Raw genomic sequence first — 17,128 nt, forward strand, 5'->3', positions numbered from 1 at the left:
GCCGCTGCTCAGGAATCCGCACCTCCACGACCGCGGGTTCAGGCGGCTGGCGGAGGGCAGGGCTGTGCCTGGCAAGGTGACCAGAGTCGGGGACCTGCTCGATGGTGGAGGAGCGGGCTTGATGGCGCCGGAGGAGTTGGCGCGGCGCATGTCTTGGGCCAACGTCCAGCTCGCGGTCAAAGCCATCGAGTCGATGAAAGCGACACTGCGCCCCGGCACCACAAGGTGTATCGAGGCGGCTCAAGCACGTTGGGCGATCCCATCCGAGCTTTCCCCCGTTCGGACGGAATTCCTCATCGGCGCCCGGCCCCGAAACTCCCCTCGGGAACCGGCGCCTCACAACTTGAGCCGTCTCGAGGAAATACCCTCCGTGCCTTTTCATTCCACACGGAGGTGTTTCCTGTACGGGCTGCTCCTGCACACTCTCCACTTTGCCATCTTCGCCTGCCGTCCAGACACGCCTTGGCGTGCCATCTTGCCTTCCGGCGGAGGCGGAGGTCCCCAATGGAGGGCTCTCTATGCGGGAGTCCTCCCTTGTTCTATTGGGGACTTGGCCTGGAGGGTGTTGCACGGAGCAGTCCCGTGCAATATATTTTTTAATAGGTTCACGGACTCCCAGGCCGCCTGTTTTTTCTGCGGCCTGGAGGAGTCCATTTTTCATATATATACGGAGTGTGAGAGGTTGCAGCCCCTCTTCCGTTACTTGAAGGGGCTGCTCCTCGATTTTTGGTTGCACTTCAGTCCCACGCTCTTGATCTACGGTCACCCGGTGCGGAGGGGAGCGGGCAGGTTGGATGACCTCCTCGTGGGTCTGCTCCTGGGCCTGGCTAAAAAAGCCATCAATTGGTCCAGGCAGCGGGCGGTCGAGGGGGTCGTCCAGCCGGATTGCCTGCCTCTCTTCCGCGGCCATGTTCGTGCCCGGGTGGCCCTGGAGATGGAGCACGCGGTGTCCGCCGGCACGCTCGAGTATTTCCGCGACCGGTGGGTGCCGCGGGGACTGGAGTGCATAATTGATTTGGCCAACCAAATTTTAATTTGATTTGTTAAGGCTTATTTAAAGTTTTATTAGTTACAGTCTATTTGTTTATGTTTGGTTCAACCAAAAGAGTGCCCCTCTGGATCCTTTGGATTGGTGGGAGTCTTACTTATAAGAGCTGGGTTTTACTCATAAGGGCTGGGTCGGTGATGAATGATGGTTGCCCTGTGTTAATATTATGTTCTGTTCTTACTTAATAAAAGTCTTGAGTTTTAAGCCTTAACCTCTTGGATTCAGACCATTGTTCGGCACTTCAATTTTATTAAGTAACAACTTTTGGAAGATGGATCGATTATTGAAACCAGAGCGTTTGGATATCGATCCCCATTCGGCAGATGCGTCGAAGAAATTTACGCATTGGCTTCGATGTTTTGAACACTTCATCGCATCATTCACTGATCCGACGGTTAACAAGTTGAGTCTTTTAACCAACTTGGTAAGTCATCAAACTTACTTCATAATTGAAGATATTACTACTTATGAAGAGGCCCTGGCAGCCCTTAAAGCCCAGTACCTTAAGTCGGTCAACGAAGTATACGCCAGGTATCTTTTGTCTACTCGCAGGCAATTACCCAAGGAATCTCTGGACGATTTCCTGCAGGACCTTAAGGCTTTGGCAAAGGATTGCAACTACAAGGCTGTCTCTGCCATAGTGTATCAGGAAGAAGCCATCCGTGATTCTTTCATATCTGGTCTCCGATCTAATTATATTAGACAGAGACTTCTCGAGAATGACTCGTTAGTTTTAAAAACGGTCGTCGCTACTGCTCGATCATTCGAGGTAGCCCAGAAGAATTTAGAAGTGTATGCATCAGCCCATGCGTCTCTTTCAGCCTCGTGTGCTCCGAGTACGGAGGCATCCATAACACCAAAGGAGCCTCCACTTAATCCTATTGTTGCGGCTGTACCCCATGGGTCTAAGTGTTATTTTTGTGGCCAACCTAAACACCCCAGGCAAAGATGCCCAGCCAGAGAGGCTACCTGTTTTAAATGTAAGAAACGGGGACATTTTAGTAAAGTGTGTAAGGGTAATCCTGTACCCGATGTTTTCTCTGCTGTTGCCTCGGTTATGGTTGACCAGCCCATACCGAGTTCCTTGTCGAAATCTATGATGGACATCAAGATTAATGGTCGTCCTACTGGGTGTTTGATAGACTGTGGCAGTACTGAAAGTTTTATACACCCCAACCTTGTTAACTCCTGTTCATTGAAGGTGTATCCTACTCGAAGTGAAATCGTGATGGCGTCTAAGTCCCTTACTTCGGAGGTAACTGGATATTGTAAAGTCACATTGACCGTTAAGGATACGGAGTATAAGGACTTTAAACTCCTCATATTACCTCAGTTGTGTGTGAACTTAATTTTAGGCTTGGACTTCCAGTGTCAGCATGAGAGCGTCACCCTTAAGTATGGTGGATCCCAGCCTCCGCTCACAGTCTGCGGCCTTTCTACTTTAAAAATAAGTCCGCCTTCTTTGTTCATGAACCTTGCTCCAAATTGTAGACCTATAGCGACTAAGAGTCAACGGTATAGTTCAGAAGATAAAAAATTTATAAAAGAGGAAGTGGAAAGGCTTCAACGGGAGGGAATCATCGAACACAGTAATAGCCCATGGAGTGCCCAGGTGGTGGTGGTTAAAAGTAATGAAAAGGAAAGACTTGTGGTCGATTATAGCCAGACTATAAACTTGTATACCCAATTAGACGCCTATCCTTTGCCTCGTATTTCTGAGATGGTGAACCAGATAGCTCAGTACCGCGTGTTCTCCACCATTGATTTAAAGTCTGCCTACCATCAACTCCCCATTAAAATAGAAGACCGACCTTATACGGCCTTCGAAGCTAATGGGCGCCTGTACCAATTCCTTAGGGTGCCCTTTGGAGTGACGAATGGGGTATCCATCTTCCAACGGGAGATGGATCGTATGGTGGATGAATACGCATTGGAAGCAACATTCCCGTACCTGGACAATGTTACTACCTGTGGGCGCGACCAATGGGAGCATGATCAAAATCTCGCGAAGTTCCGAGAGACTGCAAAGAGGTTAAACCTGACCTACAACGAAAACAAGTGTACCTTCAATACTACACGTTTGTGTATTCTTGGTTGCGTTGTGGAGAATGGGGTAATTGGGCCGGATCCTGAAAGATTACACTGTAGGAGTCTACGTACTCCTAGCAAAAAATACTGAACTCGGAGAGGTTCAACAGAAAAGGTTTAATTGTTGAGATTGCATGTTGAACACAAAAATGGCGTCAGAGACTACACCAAGTCTGACTGCCTTTCATCAGTCCACAGCTTCGACTGCTCCTCCCCCGCTCTGGGCTTAACTATGTTGCAGATCGAGTTTCTTAAAGGTGTGATCCTTCTTAAAGGCATGACGCCTGATTTATAGTCTACGGACCGAAAAGCGGATTGTGTCCTTTCTGTGATCGGTACGCCACACAGCTCCCCCCAGAATCCGCTTGTAGGGAGTGTACGAACCGGCATGGCGGCTTGATGGCACGGCCGGAACGGCTCTTGGCGGTTGGTGTCGGGAGCGGGGCGGTCGGACGCGTCGGGCTCTTAGGCGGTCTGCCCCGCGGTGGGGGTTGGCCCACTTGAACGGGTTCGTCGGGCTCTAGGTGCGCCAGCTTGAGCCGGTCGACCGACACCTTGTCAGTTCTGCCGCCCACTTCGAGGAGGAAGAACTTGTTCCCCGTCTGGAGTACCTTGTAGGGTCCGTCGTATGGGGGCCGGAGAGGTCCTCGGTGGGCGTCATGGCGCATGAAAACAAATTTGGCCATGTGCAGGCTAGGTGGTACGTGGGTTGCTGGTTCGTCGTGCCGGCCGGTGGGTACTGGAGCAAACTGTTGTGCTCGGTTGGCGAAAGCGCGGCGTTGCTGGTCAGCCGACCAGGGGGTCGTGGCGGTGGGCAGGAACTCTCCGGGTACGCGCAGCGGCTGGCCGTACACGAGTTCCGCCGCCGAGGCTTGCAGGTCTTCCTTGACCGCGGAGCATAGGCCAAGTAGCACCCACGGGAGGCGGTCGATCCAAGCCTCGTCCTCGAGGCTGGCGCGGAGGGACGCCTTCATGGACCTGTGGAATCGCTCACACAGTCCGTTGGCTTGGGGGTGGTAAGCCGTGGTGCGGTGAACGGCCACCCCGAGGTTTCGGGTGATGGCGGCCCACAGATCAGAGGTGAACTGCGGGCCTCTATCCGACGTCATGTCGGAGGGGACGCCGAACCGAGCGACCCAGGTACCGATGAACGCCCTCGCGATGTCGGCGGTGGTGGTGGACGTCAGTGGAATGGCCTCGGGCCAGCGGGTGGTACGGTCCACGATTGTCAGCCGGTGCGTGTGACCTTGTGATGGCGGCAGGGGGCCGACGAGGTCGATGTGGACGTGGTCAAACCTTCTTTCTGGCACGGTGAACTCCTCGAGTGGGGCTTTGACGTGCTGGTGGATTTTGGCACGCTGGCAAGCTATGCAGGATCTGGACCAGATGCGCACATCTTTGCGCAGGCCGTGCCAGACAAATCAGTTGGCCACCAGCCTAATGGAAGCGCGGGTGCTGGGGTGTGAGAGGCCGTGGACGATGTCGAACACCCGTTTTCGCCAGGACGCCGGGACTATGGGGCGGGGTTGCGCCAAGGAGGTGTCGCATTTGACTGTGACGGCGGACGGGCCGCAGGCGACGTTGGTCAGTCGCAGCCCTGGCAGGGTTGTGGGCGCGGAGAGCAGATCGGGGTCGGTGCGTTGCTCCACTGCCAGTTGAGCATAGTCCACTGCCAGGTCGGTGCCGTGGACGGCGGGGCAGGATAGGCTGTCGGTCACCATGTTGTCTCGACCGGAGACGTGCCGGATGTCTGTGGTGAATTCGGACACCGCGGCGAGCTGGCGTTGTTGCCTGGCTGACCACGGGTCCGCAGATTTTGCCATCGCGAATGTCAGGGGTTTGTGGGCAACAAACGCGGTGAAGGGGCGGCCCTCCAGAAGAAATCTAAAATGGCGGACTGCCAGGTACAGTGCGAGGAGCTCGCGGTCAAAGGCGCTGTATTTGGCCTCCGGGGGGCGCAGTTGGCGGCTGAAAAAGGCCAGCGGTTGCCAGGCCCCGTCGACCCACTGTTCGTACACGGCGCCGACCGCGTGGTCGGAGGCGTCCGTGGTGAGGGCCACCCTGGCGTTGGGCTGTGGGTGAGCAAGCATGGTGGCGTCGGCGAGCGCCTTTTTGGTCAAGTCGAAAGCAGTCAACATGTCCGCCGACCACTCGATCGCTATTCTGTCTTTCTTACCCCGGAGGGCTTCGTATAGGGGCCGCATGAGGGAGGCCGCTCCGGGAATGAAGCGGTTGTAAAAGTTGATCATCCCCAAGAACTCCTGTAGGCCTTTGGTGGTGGTGGGCTGGGGGAACTGCTGGACGGCTTGCATCTTGGCGGGCAGGGGAATGGCTCCGTCCTGCGTGATGTGGTGGCCGAGGAATTCGATCCTGCTGAGGCCGAATTGGCACTTGGCTGAGCTGATGATGAGCCCGTGCTCACTGACCGCTGGAACAGGGTGCGGAGGTGCTCGATGTGTTCCTGCTTGGAGGAACTAGCTACCAGGATGTCATCCAGGTAGACAAAGAGGAACTTCAGGTCCCGGAGGACCGAGTCCATGAGCCGCTGGAAGGCCTGGGCCGCGTTTTTGAGGCCGAAGGGCATTCGGAGGAACTCTAATAACCCAAAGGGGTGATTATGGCTGTCGTGGGAACGTCCGTGGGGTGGACTTGCACCTGATGGTAACCGCGCACCAGGTCGACTTTGGAGAAGACTGAGCGGCCGGCCAGTCTAGCCAAGAAGTCTTGAATGTGCGGTATGGGGTACCGATCCGGCGTGGTGGCGTCGTTTAGGCGCCGGTAGTCCCCGCAGGGGCGCCATCCCCCATCGGGTTTGGTGACTATGTGGAGTGGGGAGGCCCAGGGGCTGTTGGAGCGGCGGATGATGCCGAGCTGTTCCATTGTGGCGAACTCGGCCCGCGCGATCTCCAGCTTGGCCGGGTCCAGCCTGCGGGCGTGGGCATACACCGGTGTGCCTGTGGTGGGGATGAAGTGTTCTACCCCGTGCTTAGCAACTTTCGCGGAGAAGGTCGTGTTGGTGAGGGCTGGGAATTCAGCCAGGAGTGCTGAGTAGTCGTCCGTTGAGCGGGCGCGGCACTGCCATGCCATTTCGGCGGGTTGGGAGGGGGCCATGGCGCCCGGTATAGGTGACATGGTGTTCATGTCCACGAAGCGGCGCCGAGGCATGTCGACCAACAGGCCGTGGGCGCACAGGAAATCCGCACCGAGGAGTGGGGAGAGCACCTTGGCGGTGATAAACTCCCAGTGGTAGCGGCGGCCTGCGAGGTCGATGGTGACAGTGCGGGTGCCGTACGTCCGGATGTCGGTGCCGTTGGCGGCAGCCAGCGCAGGGCCGTGGCCGCCTCGCTGGATCTCGAGGGCGGACGCGGGGATGATGCTGCGCTGCGTTCCCGTGTCGCATAGGAAACGGCGTCCGGAGGCGCTGTCCGTAACGTACAGCAGCGCGCCTGCTTGCCCCATGGCCATCGTGTAGGCCGGTGTGGGGGCGGTTGGAAACGTGCAGGGATGGCTGCAGCGGCGTGCCCGTGCGCCGAACCGGGTATGGAAGTAGCAGTAGCCCTGGGTCGGAGGACGTGGGGGCCTCGTGGCCGAGCTGTGTGGCCGCGCGATAGAGGGTGGAGCGCGCGCCGACGCTGCGGAGGCCAGGTCGGGGGTGACGGCGTGGTTGGAACCGGCGGACAGGAGCTTATCGACTTCGTCGGCCAGGGCCTCGAGGTCCGTGAGGCTGGACGCCACAATCGCCGGGCGGATGCTGGGAGGTAGTTGGCGGATAAAGAGCGTGCGGAAGAGGGAGCCGGGCGGTTTCTCGTCGGTCAGAGCAAGCATGTGTGAGAGCAAGTCTGATGGCGTGGAGTCACCGAGGCCCGGGAGGTCGAGGAGTTGGCAGTTGCGCAAAAATTGGGAGGCTGTGAATTTTTTAAGGAGCGCGGCCTTGAGATGTGCGTACTTGCCTTCCTCCGAAGGGTTTTGTAGTGTTGTCCAGACTTTCGTGATTGTGGAGCTGCCCAGGGAGGTGAGGAGGTAGTCGTACATCGTTGCGTCGGCGGTGATGCCGCGGAGTCGGAATTGCGATTCGGCTTGAAGGAACCAGGTGGTGGCTAGGTTCTCCCAGAACTCCGGCAGCTTCACAGAAACTGCGTTTGTGTCAGCCATGGTTACGCTTAGGAGTCGTCCTGAGCATCGGGGTCACCAATGTAGGAGTCTACGTACTCCTAGCAAAAAATACTGAACTCGGAGAGGTTCAACAGAAAAGGTTTAATTGTTGAGATTGCATGTTGAACACAAAAATGGCGTCAGAGACTGCACCAAGTCCGACTGCCTTTCATCAGTCCACAGCTTCGACTGCTCCTCCCCCGCTCTGGGCTTAACTATGTTGCAGATCGAGTTTCTTAAAGGTGTGATCCTTCTTGAAGGCATGACGCCTGATTTATAGTCTACGGACCGAAAAGCGGATTGTGTCCTTTCTGTGATCGGTACGCCACAACGCCCACTTAAGGAATTACCTTTACCTCACACTAAAAGCTTTAAGAAGGTGTCTGGGATTCTTCTCGTACTATGCCCAGTGGGTGGCTAACTACTCAGATAAAGTCCGACCTCTTATTAAGTCGACGTCTTTTCCGCTGTCGGTGGAAGCTCCGGAGGCTTTTTTTTTATATCAAATGGGACATTGAGAAGGCAGTGTTATGTGCCGTGGATGAGAAGATCCCTCTTCAAGTGGAAAGTGATGCATCTGATTTTGCGTTGGCAGCAACTCTTAACCAAGCTGGTAGACCAGTAGCTTTCTTCTCTCGTACATTGCAAGGACCAGTAGTTCGACATTCTTCAGTGGAAAAGGAGGCACAGGCAATTATTGAAGCAGTCAGGTATTGGAGACATTATCTCGCTGGCCGACGTTTTACGCTCATTACTGACCAGCGATCTGTGGCCTTTATGTTCAATACTAAGCAGAGAGGCAAGATCAAAAATGATAAGATTTTAAGATGGCGAATAGAACTGTCAACATATGACTATGATATTCAGTACAGGCCTGGAGTATTTAATGAGCCATCGGATGCTTTGTCACGAGGAGTATGTGCTAGTCTGGGTATAGATAAGCTTCAAAGTCTCCACGACGCACTCTGCCACCCTGGGGTTACCAGAATGAACCACTTCATTAAGTCTCACAATCTACACTACTCTGTTGAGGAGGTCCAGACAATGACCAGAACCTGTCTTGTTTGTGCTGAATGCAAACCGCACTTCTATAAGCCGTCCGAGCCAGCCCATCTTATTAAAGCAACTCGACCATTTGAGTGTTTGAGTCTCGATTTTAAAGGTCCCCTTCCATCGAGTGACCGTAATGTCTATTTTCTTAATATTATAGATGAGTACTCTCGGTTCCCTTTTGTTATCCCCTGTCCGGATGTGACTAGTGTTGTTGTAATTAAATGCCTCTGCCAACTGTTTTCTTTGTTTGGCATGCCTAACTATATACATAGTGATAGGGGTTCTTCCTTTATGAGTGAAGAATTGCGACAGTTTTTGCTATCGAAAGGGATTGCAACGAGTAGAACTACCAGCTATAACCCTCGTGGTAATGGGCAGGTCGAGAAAGAAAATGCGACAGTGTGGAAGGCTATCGTATTGTCTCTGAAGTCGCGAGGCCTGCCGACCTCTCGCTGGCAGGATGTCCTTCCAGACATGCTGCATTCCATAAGGTCTCTTTTGTGCACAGCGATGAATGCCACCCCTCATGAAAGGATGTTTAGCTTTCCAAGAAAAGCTACTAATGGAGTAATGTTACCCACATGGTTGACGACCATGGGCCCTGTGCTGTTGCGCAGACATGTGAGAGGCCACAAGACTGATCCACTGGTGGAGGAAGTACAACCCCTCCATGCTAATCCCCAGTATGCGTATATTCAATATCCGGATGGGCGAGAGGATACGGTCTCTATTAAAGATCTTGCACCTGCTGGAGCTCAAAAAGAGTTTGACTCTGAGAGTAGAGTTTTTAATCGTGGTATTGGACCTTTAGAGACACAAACTCTCAGTGTGGAAAACACTGATCATTCTGGGACTTTGAATGAACCGGAGTTAGTACCCTGGGAGGAACCTCAGCAAGAGTTACGTCATTCCCAGAGGACTATTAGACCTCCTGACAGACTGAATCTATAGCAGGGGGTGAATGTGATGAAATAACTGTGTTCTGGCATTTGTGTTCTGGCATTTGTATTGGCTGTTGTGTTGTACTTGTTAATGTCTGGAATGTTTTACAGGTGTAATCACTAATGCTCTTCCCTAGCCCGGCCCCTCTGGATTGGTGTGAGTCTTACTTATAAGAGCTGGGTTGTACGCATAAGGGCTGGGTCGGTGATGAATGATGGTTGCCCTGTGTTAATATTATGTTATGTCCTTACTTAATAAAAGCCTTGAGTTATAAGCCTTAACCTCTTGGATTCAGACCGTTGTTTGGCACTTCAGTAAGGGTAAACCGGGAGAGCTTCTTCTCCCCTCTGATATAAAGGGTTGACGTCCGCCTTATTCCCTATCAATCACTCAGAGTCCTGCGAGGCCTCCCGCCTGATCCATTACACCAAACGCCAGACCATCTCCTCCCGCCGGGAGATCCAGACCGCCGTCCGCCTCCTGCTGCCCGGGGGAACTGGCCAAGCACGCCGTCTCGGAGGGGACGAAAGCAGTCACCAAATACACCAGCTGCAAATAAAGCCTCTCGTTCCTCCCACCTTAAAAACTCAACCCAAAGGCTCTTTTCAGAGCCACTCACGAGATCCAGAAGGGACTATTTATTTTCATTTGACTAATGACATTTGAAATATGGACAGCATAAAGAATGAAACTCTTTTAAAAAATGTTTTATCATCCTTTCTTTATTTGACCCTCACTTTCATTTTTTTGTCGTATGTTCAGATTTTGCTGGTGTGTTTTTGTAATACAGTATATCGTTAATTTAAAATAGATTGAAATTTAACAAATATATAACAAAATGATGCATTGTCACTGCCCTGTTTTGTACAAAGCACTCATTTATAAGCGGGTCGCTGAAAAGCTAAAATGAAATTAAATCTGTCAATTCAGGAACCAGTAATTTTAAAGGATCAATTTGCCATAATTCAAATTTAATAATGAATTATTCAGTCTCACAGATGCCATTTTAATGATTATTCAGTCCCACAGACGCTATAATTTTAATTAAAATGATTATTCAATCCCACAGATGACAATCTTTAGCAGTAATGATTATTATTTAGTCTCACAAATGCCATAGTTTTAATTATTCAGTCCCAGATACCATAATTTTAACGATTATTATTCAATCCCACAGATGCAATAATTTAAACAATAATGATTATTATTCAATCCACAGATGCAATAATTTAGACAATAATGATTATTATTCAATCCCACAGATGCAATAATTTAAACAATAATGATTATTCTTCAATCCCACAGATGCAATAATTTAAACAATAATGATTATTATTCAATCCCACAGATGCAATAATTTAAACAATAATTATTATTCAATCCCACAGATGCAATGATTTAAACAATAATGATTATTATTCAATCCCACAGATGCAATAATTTAAACAATGATTATTATTCAATCCAACAGATGCAATAATTTAGACAATAATGATTATTATTCAATCCCACAGATGCAATAATTTAAACAATAATGATTATTATTCAGTCCCACAGATGCAATAATTTGAACAATAATGATTATTATTCAATCCCACAGATGCAATAATTTAGACAATAATGATTATTATTCAATCCCACAGATGCAATAATTTTAACAATAATGATTATTATTCAGTCCCACAGATGCAATAATTTGAACAATAATGATTATTATTCAATCCCACAGATGCAATAATTTAGACAATAATGATTATTATTCAATCCCACAGATGCAATAATTTAAACAATAATGATTATTATTCAATCCCACAGATGCAATAATTTTAACAATAATGATTATTATTTAATCCCACAGATGCAATAATTTAGACAATAATTATTATTCAATCCCACAGATGCAATAATTTTAACCATAATGATTATTATTCAATCCCACAGATGCAATAATTTAGACAATAATTATTATTCAATCCCACAGATGCAATGATTTGAACAATAATGATTATTATTCAGTCCCACAGATGCAATGATTTTAATAACTGGTTAATATTCAGTCCCACAGATGCAATGATTTCAATAACTGGTTAATATTCAATCCCACAGATGCAATGATTTTAATAACTGGTTAATATTCAGTCCCACAGATGCAATGATTTTAATAACTGGTTAATATTCAGTCCCACAGAGGGCCATCACTTTAACAATAACCAGTCTGATTCACAGACGAGCTCTTATTCTATAAGCCGCCTTTTCCGTTGGTGTCCGAGGTTGGAGCGGATTGAAAAACGCGCCAATCAGAGGCGGAGATTTGCCGTGTTTTCAGCCAATCAGAAGGCGCGGCTGGGCGGGGCCGGCGGCTGCTATAAAAGCCGCAGCCGGGAGCGGGGAGGAGCAGTTGGAGACCAGAGTTAGAGAGGAGTCCCCCCCCCCGGGGGAAGGACAGCCCGGAGTGGGGAGGAGTAGTTGGAGACCAGAGTTAGAGAGGAGTCCCCCCCCCCCCGGGGGAAGGACAGCCCGGAGTGGGGAGGAGTAGTTGGAGACCAGAGTTAGAGAGGAGTCCCCCCCCCCCGGGGGAAGGACAGCCCGGAGTGGGGAGGAGTAGTTGGAGACCAGAGTTAGAGAGGAGTCCCCCCCCCCCCGGGGGAAGGACAGCCCGGAGTGGGGAGGAGTAGTTGGAGACCAGAGTTAGAGAGGAGTCCCCCCCCCGGGGGAAGGACAGCCCGGAGTGGGGAGGAGTAGTTGGAGACCAGAGTTAGAGAGGAGTCCCCCCGGGGGAAGGACAGCCCGGAGTGGGGAGGAGTAGTTGGAGACCAGAGTTAGAGAGGAGTCCCCCCGGGGGAAGGACAGCCCGGAGTGGGGAGGAGTAGTTGGAGACCAGAGTTAGAGAGGAGTCCCCCCCCCCCCGGGGGAAGGACAGCCCGGAGTGGGGAGGAGTAGTTGGAGACCAGAGTTAGAGAGGAGTCCCCCCGGGGGAAGGACAGCCCGGAGTGGGGAGGAGTAGTTGGAGACCAGAGTTAGAGAGGAGTCCCCCCCCCCCCGGGGGAAGGACAGCCCGGAGTGGGGAGGAGTAGTTGGAGACCAGAGTTAGAGAGGAGTCCCCCCCCCGGGGGAAGGACAGCCCGGAGTGGGGAGGAGTAGTTGGAGACCAGAGTTAGAGAGGAGTCCCCCCCCCGGGGGAAGGACAGCCCGGAGTGGGGAGGAGTAGTTGGAGACCAGAGTTAGAGAGGAGTCCCCCCCCCCCCCCCCCCGGGGGAAGGACAGCCCGGAGCGGGGAGGAGTAGTTGGAGACCAGAGTTAGAGAGGAGTCCCCCCCCCCCCGGGGAAGGACAGCCCGGAGTGGGGAGGAGTAGTTGGAGACCAGAGTTAGAGAGGAGTCCGCCCCCCGGGGGAAGGACAGCCCGGAGTGGGGAGGAGTAGTTGGAGACCAGAGTTAGAGAGGAGTCCCCCCCCCCCGGGGAGAAGGACAGCCCGGAGTGGGGAGGAGTAGTTGGAGACCAGAGTTAGAGAGGAGTCCGCCCCCCCGGGGGAAGGACAGCCCGGAGTGGGGAGGAGTAGTTGGAGACCAGAGTTAGAGAGGAGTCCCCCCCCCCCGGGGGAAGGACAGCCCGGAGTGGGGAGGAGTAGTTGGAGAACAGAGTTAGAGAGGAGTCCGCCCCCCCCCGGGGGAAGGACAGCCCGGAGTGGGGAGGAGTAGTTGGAGACCAGAGTTAGAGAGGAGTCCCCCCCCCCCGGGGGAAGGACAGCCCGGAGTGGGGAGGAGTAGTTGGAGACCAGAGTTAGAGAGGAGTCCCCCCCCCGGGGGAAGGACAGCCCGGAGTGGGGAGGAGTAGTTGGAGACCAGAGTTAGAGAGGAGTCCCCCCCCCCCCCGGGGGAAGGACAGCCCGGAGTGGGGAGGAGTAGTTGGAGACCAGAGTTAGAGAGGAGTCCCCCCCCCCCGGGGGAAGGACAGCCCGGAGTGGGGAGGAGTAGTTGGAGACCAGAGTTAGAGAGGAGTCCGCCCCCCGGGGGAAGGACAGCCCGGAGTGGGGAGGAGTAGTTGGAGACCAGAGTTAGAGAGGAGTCCCCCCCCCCCCCGGGGGAAGGACAGCCCGGAGTGGGGAGGAGTAGTTGGAGACCAGAGTTAGAGAGGAGTCCCCCCCCCCCGGGGGAAGGACAGCCCGGAGCGGGGAGGAGTAGTTGGAGACCAGAGTTAGAGAGGAGTCCCCCCCCCCCGGGGGAAGGACAGCCCGGAGTGGGGAGGAGTAGTTGGAGACCAGAGTTAGAGAGGAGTCCCCCCCCCCCCGGGGAAGGACAGCCCGGAGTGGGGAGGAGTAGTTGGAGACCAGAGTTAGAGAGGAGTCCCCCCCCCCGGGGGAAGGACAGCCCGGAGCGGGGAGGAGTAGTTGGAGACCAGAGTTAGAGAGGAGTCCCCCCCCCCGGGGGAAGGACAGCCCGGAGTGGGGAGGAGTAGTTGGAGACCAGAGTTAGAGAGGAGTCCCCCCCCCGGGGGGAAGGACAGCCCGGAGTGGGGAGGAGTAGTTGGAGACCAGAGTTAGAGAGGAGTCCCCCCCCCGGGGGAAGGACAGCCCGGAGTGGGGAGGAGTAGTTGGAGACCAGAGTTAGAGAGGAGTCCCCCCCCCGGGGGAAGGACAGCCGCCGCCCGCCCGGGGAGAAGGACAGCCCGGAGTGGGGAGGAGTAGTTGGAGACCAGAGTTAGAGAGGAGTCCCCCCCCCCCGGGGAGAAGGACAGCCCGGAGTGGGGAGGAGTAGTTGGAGAACAGAGTTAGAGAGGAGTCCGCCCCCCGGGGGAAGGACAGCCGCCGCCCCCCCGGGGAGAAGGGACAGCAGTCGGCCGGCACCTTGGTCAACAAGGGCTCGCGGGTGGGCGGGGCTATGACCTCACCCGCGCGCTGAGGCGGTTGAACGGCCGATCAGGAGGCACGTGACCCCGGAGCTGGCGGCGGCCTTTTAACACAGTGGGCGGGGCCCCGAGGCGTTGCGGGCTGCGATTGGTGAGCGCAGCTGTCAATCTACGAGTCGCAGCCAATAGAAGAGACGGACTCAGTGAGGAGCGCGGGCTGCGTGGCCGCAGTGCGCATGCTCGGTGCTGCTCGCAGTCCCCGGATGAGGCTCCGGTTTGAGGAAGGAGATAAAATGGCGGCGGGACTGAGGAGCGGCGGATGGTGCGGTGAGTGTGGATCAGAGAATCTCCGGCATTTACAGCAGCGCCGGCCTCTCTCGGGCAATCTCTGGGAACCGGGGGGCGAAGCGGGCGCGGGGGGGTGATTCTTTGGGGGGAGCGGGCTGTGGGGGGCGATTCTTTGGGTGTGGGGGGGAGGGGGGTTGGAAGCGGGCTGTGGGGGGTGGTGGAGGAAGCGGGCAGCTGGGGGGTTGGAAGCGGGCTGTGGGGGGTGGTGGAGGAAGCGGGCTGTGGGGGGTGGTGGAGGTAGCAGGCACCTGGGGGGGTTGGAAGCGGGCACCTGGGGGGTGGTGGAGGAAGCAGGCACCTGGGGGGTGGTGGAAGCGGGCTGTGGGGGGTGGTGGAGGAAGCGGGCACCTGGGGGGTGGTGGAGGTAGCGGGCACCTGGGGGGTTGGAAGCGGGCTGTGGGGGGTGGTGGAGGTAGCGGGCACCTGGGGGGTTGGAAGCGGGCTGTGGGGGGTGGTGGAGGTAGCAGGCACCTGGGGGGTTGGAAGCGGGCTGTGGGGGGTGGTGGAGGTAGCGGGCACCTGGGGGGTTGGAAGCGGGCTGTGGGGGTGATTCTTTGGGTGGTGGGGGTGGGGTGTTTGGGTTGACGTGCGCTGCCTGCGTTTGTCTTCCGATTGCTCCCGCGAGGAGACTCGGTGTTCGGCGCCTTCCCGGATGCTTCTCCTTCACTTTGTGCGGTCTTGGGCCAGGGATTCCCAGGTGTCGGTGGGGATGTTACACTTTTTCAAGGAGTCTGAGGGTGTCCTTGAAGCGTTTCCTCTGCCCACCTGGGGCTCTCTTGCCGTGTTGGAGCTCCGAGTAGAGCATTTGTTTTGGGAGTCTCGTATCGGGCATGTGGACAATGTGACCCGTCCATCGGAGCTGATCGAGCGTGGTCAAAGCTTCGATGCTGGGGATGTTGGCCTGAGCGAGAACACTGACGGTGCGCCTATCCTGCCAATGGATTTGCAGGATCTTGCGGAGGCAGCGTTGGTGGTACCTCTCCAGTGCTTTGAGGTGCCTGCTGTACATGGTCAATGTCTCTGAGGCATACAGCAGGGCGGGTATCACTGCTGCTCTGTAGACCATGAGCTTAGTGCCGGGTTTGAGGTCCTGGTCTTCAAACACTCTCTCTTCCTCAGGCGACCGAAGGCTGTACTGGCACACTGAAGGCGGTGTTGGACTTCGTCATCGACGTCTGTCCTTGTTGACAGTAGGCTCCCGAGGTATGGAAAGTGGTCCACGTTGTGAGACTATGCCCCGAGACTATGCCCCCCTAGTTCTAGACACTCCAGCCCGGGGAAACAACCTCTTGGCATCTACCCTGTCAATCCCCTTCAGAATCTTGCATGTTTCAATGAGATCACCTCGCATTCTTCTAAACTCCAGAGAGTATCATCCCATTCTACACAATCTCTCCTCATAGGACAGCCCTCTCATCCCAGGAATCAATCTAGTGAACCTTCGTTGCACCGCCTCCAAGGCAAGTATATCCTTCCTTAGATAAGGAGACTAAAACTGTGCACAGTGCTCCAGGTGTGGTCTGACCAAGGCCCTGTACAATTGGAGCAAGACTTCCTTACTCTTATACTCCAACCCCCTTGCAATAAACGCCAATATGTCACTTGCCTTCCTTATTGCTTGCTGTACCTGCACGCTAGCTTTCTGTGTTTCTTGCACGAGGACACCCAAACCTTTCTGAACACCAACATTTGAAAGTTTCTCACCATTTAAGAAATATTCTGTTTTTCTATTCTTCCTACCAAAGTGAATAACCTCACATTTCCCCACATTACACTCCATCTGCCACCTTACTGCCCACTCAGTCTTATCTATATCCCTTTGCAGAGTCTTTGTTCTCCTTACCGTCCCACCTAGATTTGTATCGTCAGCAAACTTGGATACATTACACATTGTCCCTTCATCTAGGTCATTAATATAGATTGTAAATAGCTGAGGCCCCAACACTGATCCTTGTGGCACCCCACTAGTTACAGCCTGCCAACCTGAAAAAGATCCGTTTATCCCTACTCTGTTTTCTGTCTGGTAACCAATCCTTGATCCATGCTACTGTATTACCCCAACCCCATGAGCCCTAATCTTGTGCAATAACCTTTTATGTGACACCTTATCGACTGCCTTTTGGAAATCTAAATATACTACATCCACTGGTTCCCCTTTATCTACCCTGCTAGTAACATCATCAAAAAACTCTAAATTTGTCAAACACTATTTCCCTTTCATAAAACCATGTTGACTCAGAAAAATCATAACATGATTAGGCAAAGTGCCTGGATACCACTTCCTTAACAATGGATTCCAGTGTTTTCTGAATGACTTGTGTCGGGCTAACTGGCCTGTCGTTCCCTGTTTTTCCTCTCCCTCCTTTCTTGAATAGCGGTGTTACATTTGCGACCTTCCAATCCACTGGGACCATTCCAGAATCTAGGGAATTTTGGAAGATCAAAACCAATGCATCCACTATCTCTTCAGCCACCTCTTTTACAACCCTAGGATGTAGGCCGTCGGGTCCAGGTGATTTGTCGGTTTTCAGTCCTATTAGTTTCTCAAGTACTTTTTCGCTACTCATATGAATTACGTTAAGTTCCTCACCCTCATTAGACCCTTGGTTCCCCACCATTTTTGATATGCTTTTTGTGTCTTCTACTGTGAAGA

This window comes from Somniosus microcephalus, unplaced genomic scaffold, assembly GCF_052327205.1.
Source record: "Somniosus microcephalus isolate GS21.2 unplaced genomic scaffold, FLI_Smic_1.0 scaffold380, whole genome shotgun sequence".
Classification (NCBI taxonomy): Eukaryota; Metazoa; Chordata; class Chondrichthyes; order Squaliformes; family Somniosidae; genus Somniosus; species Somniosus microcephalus.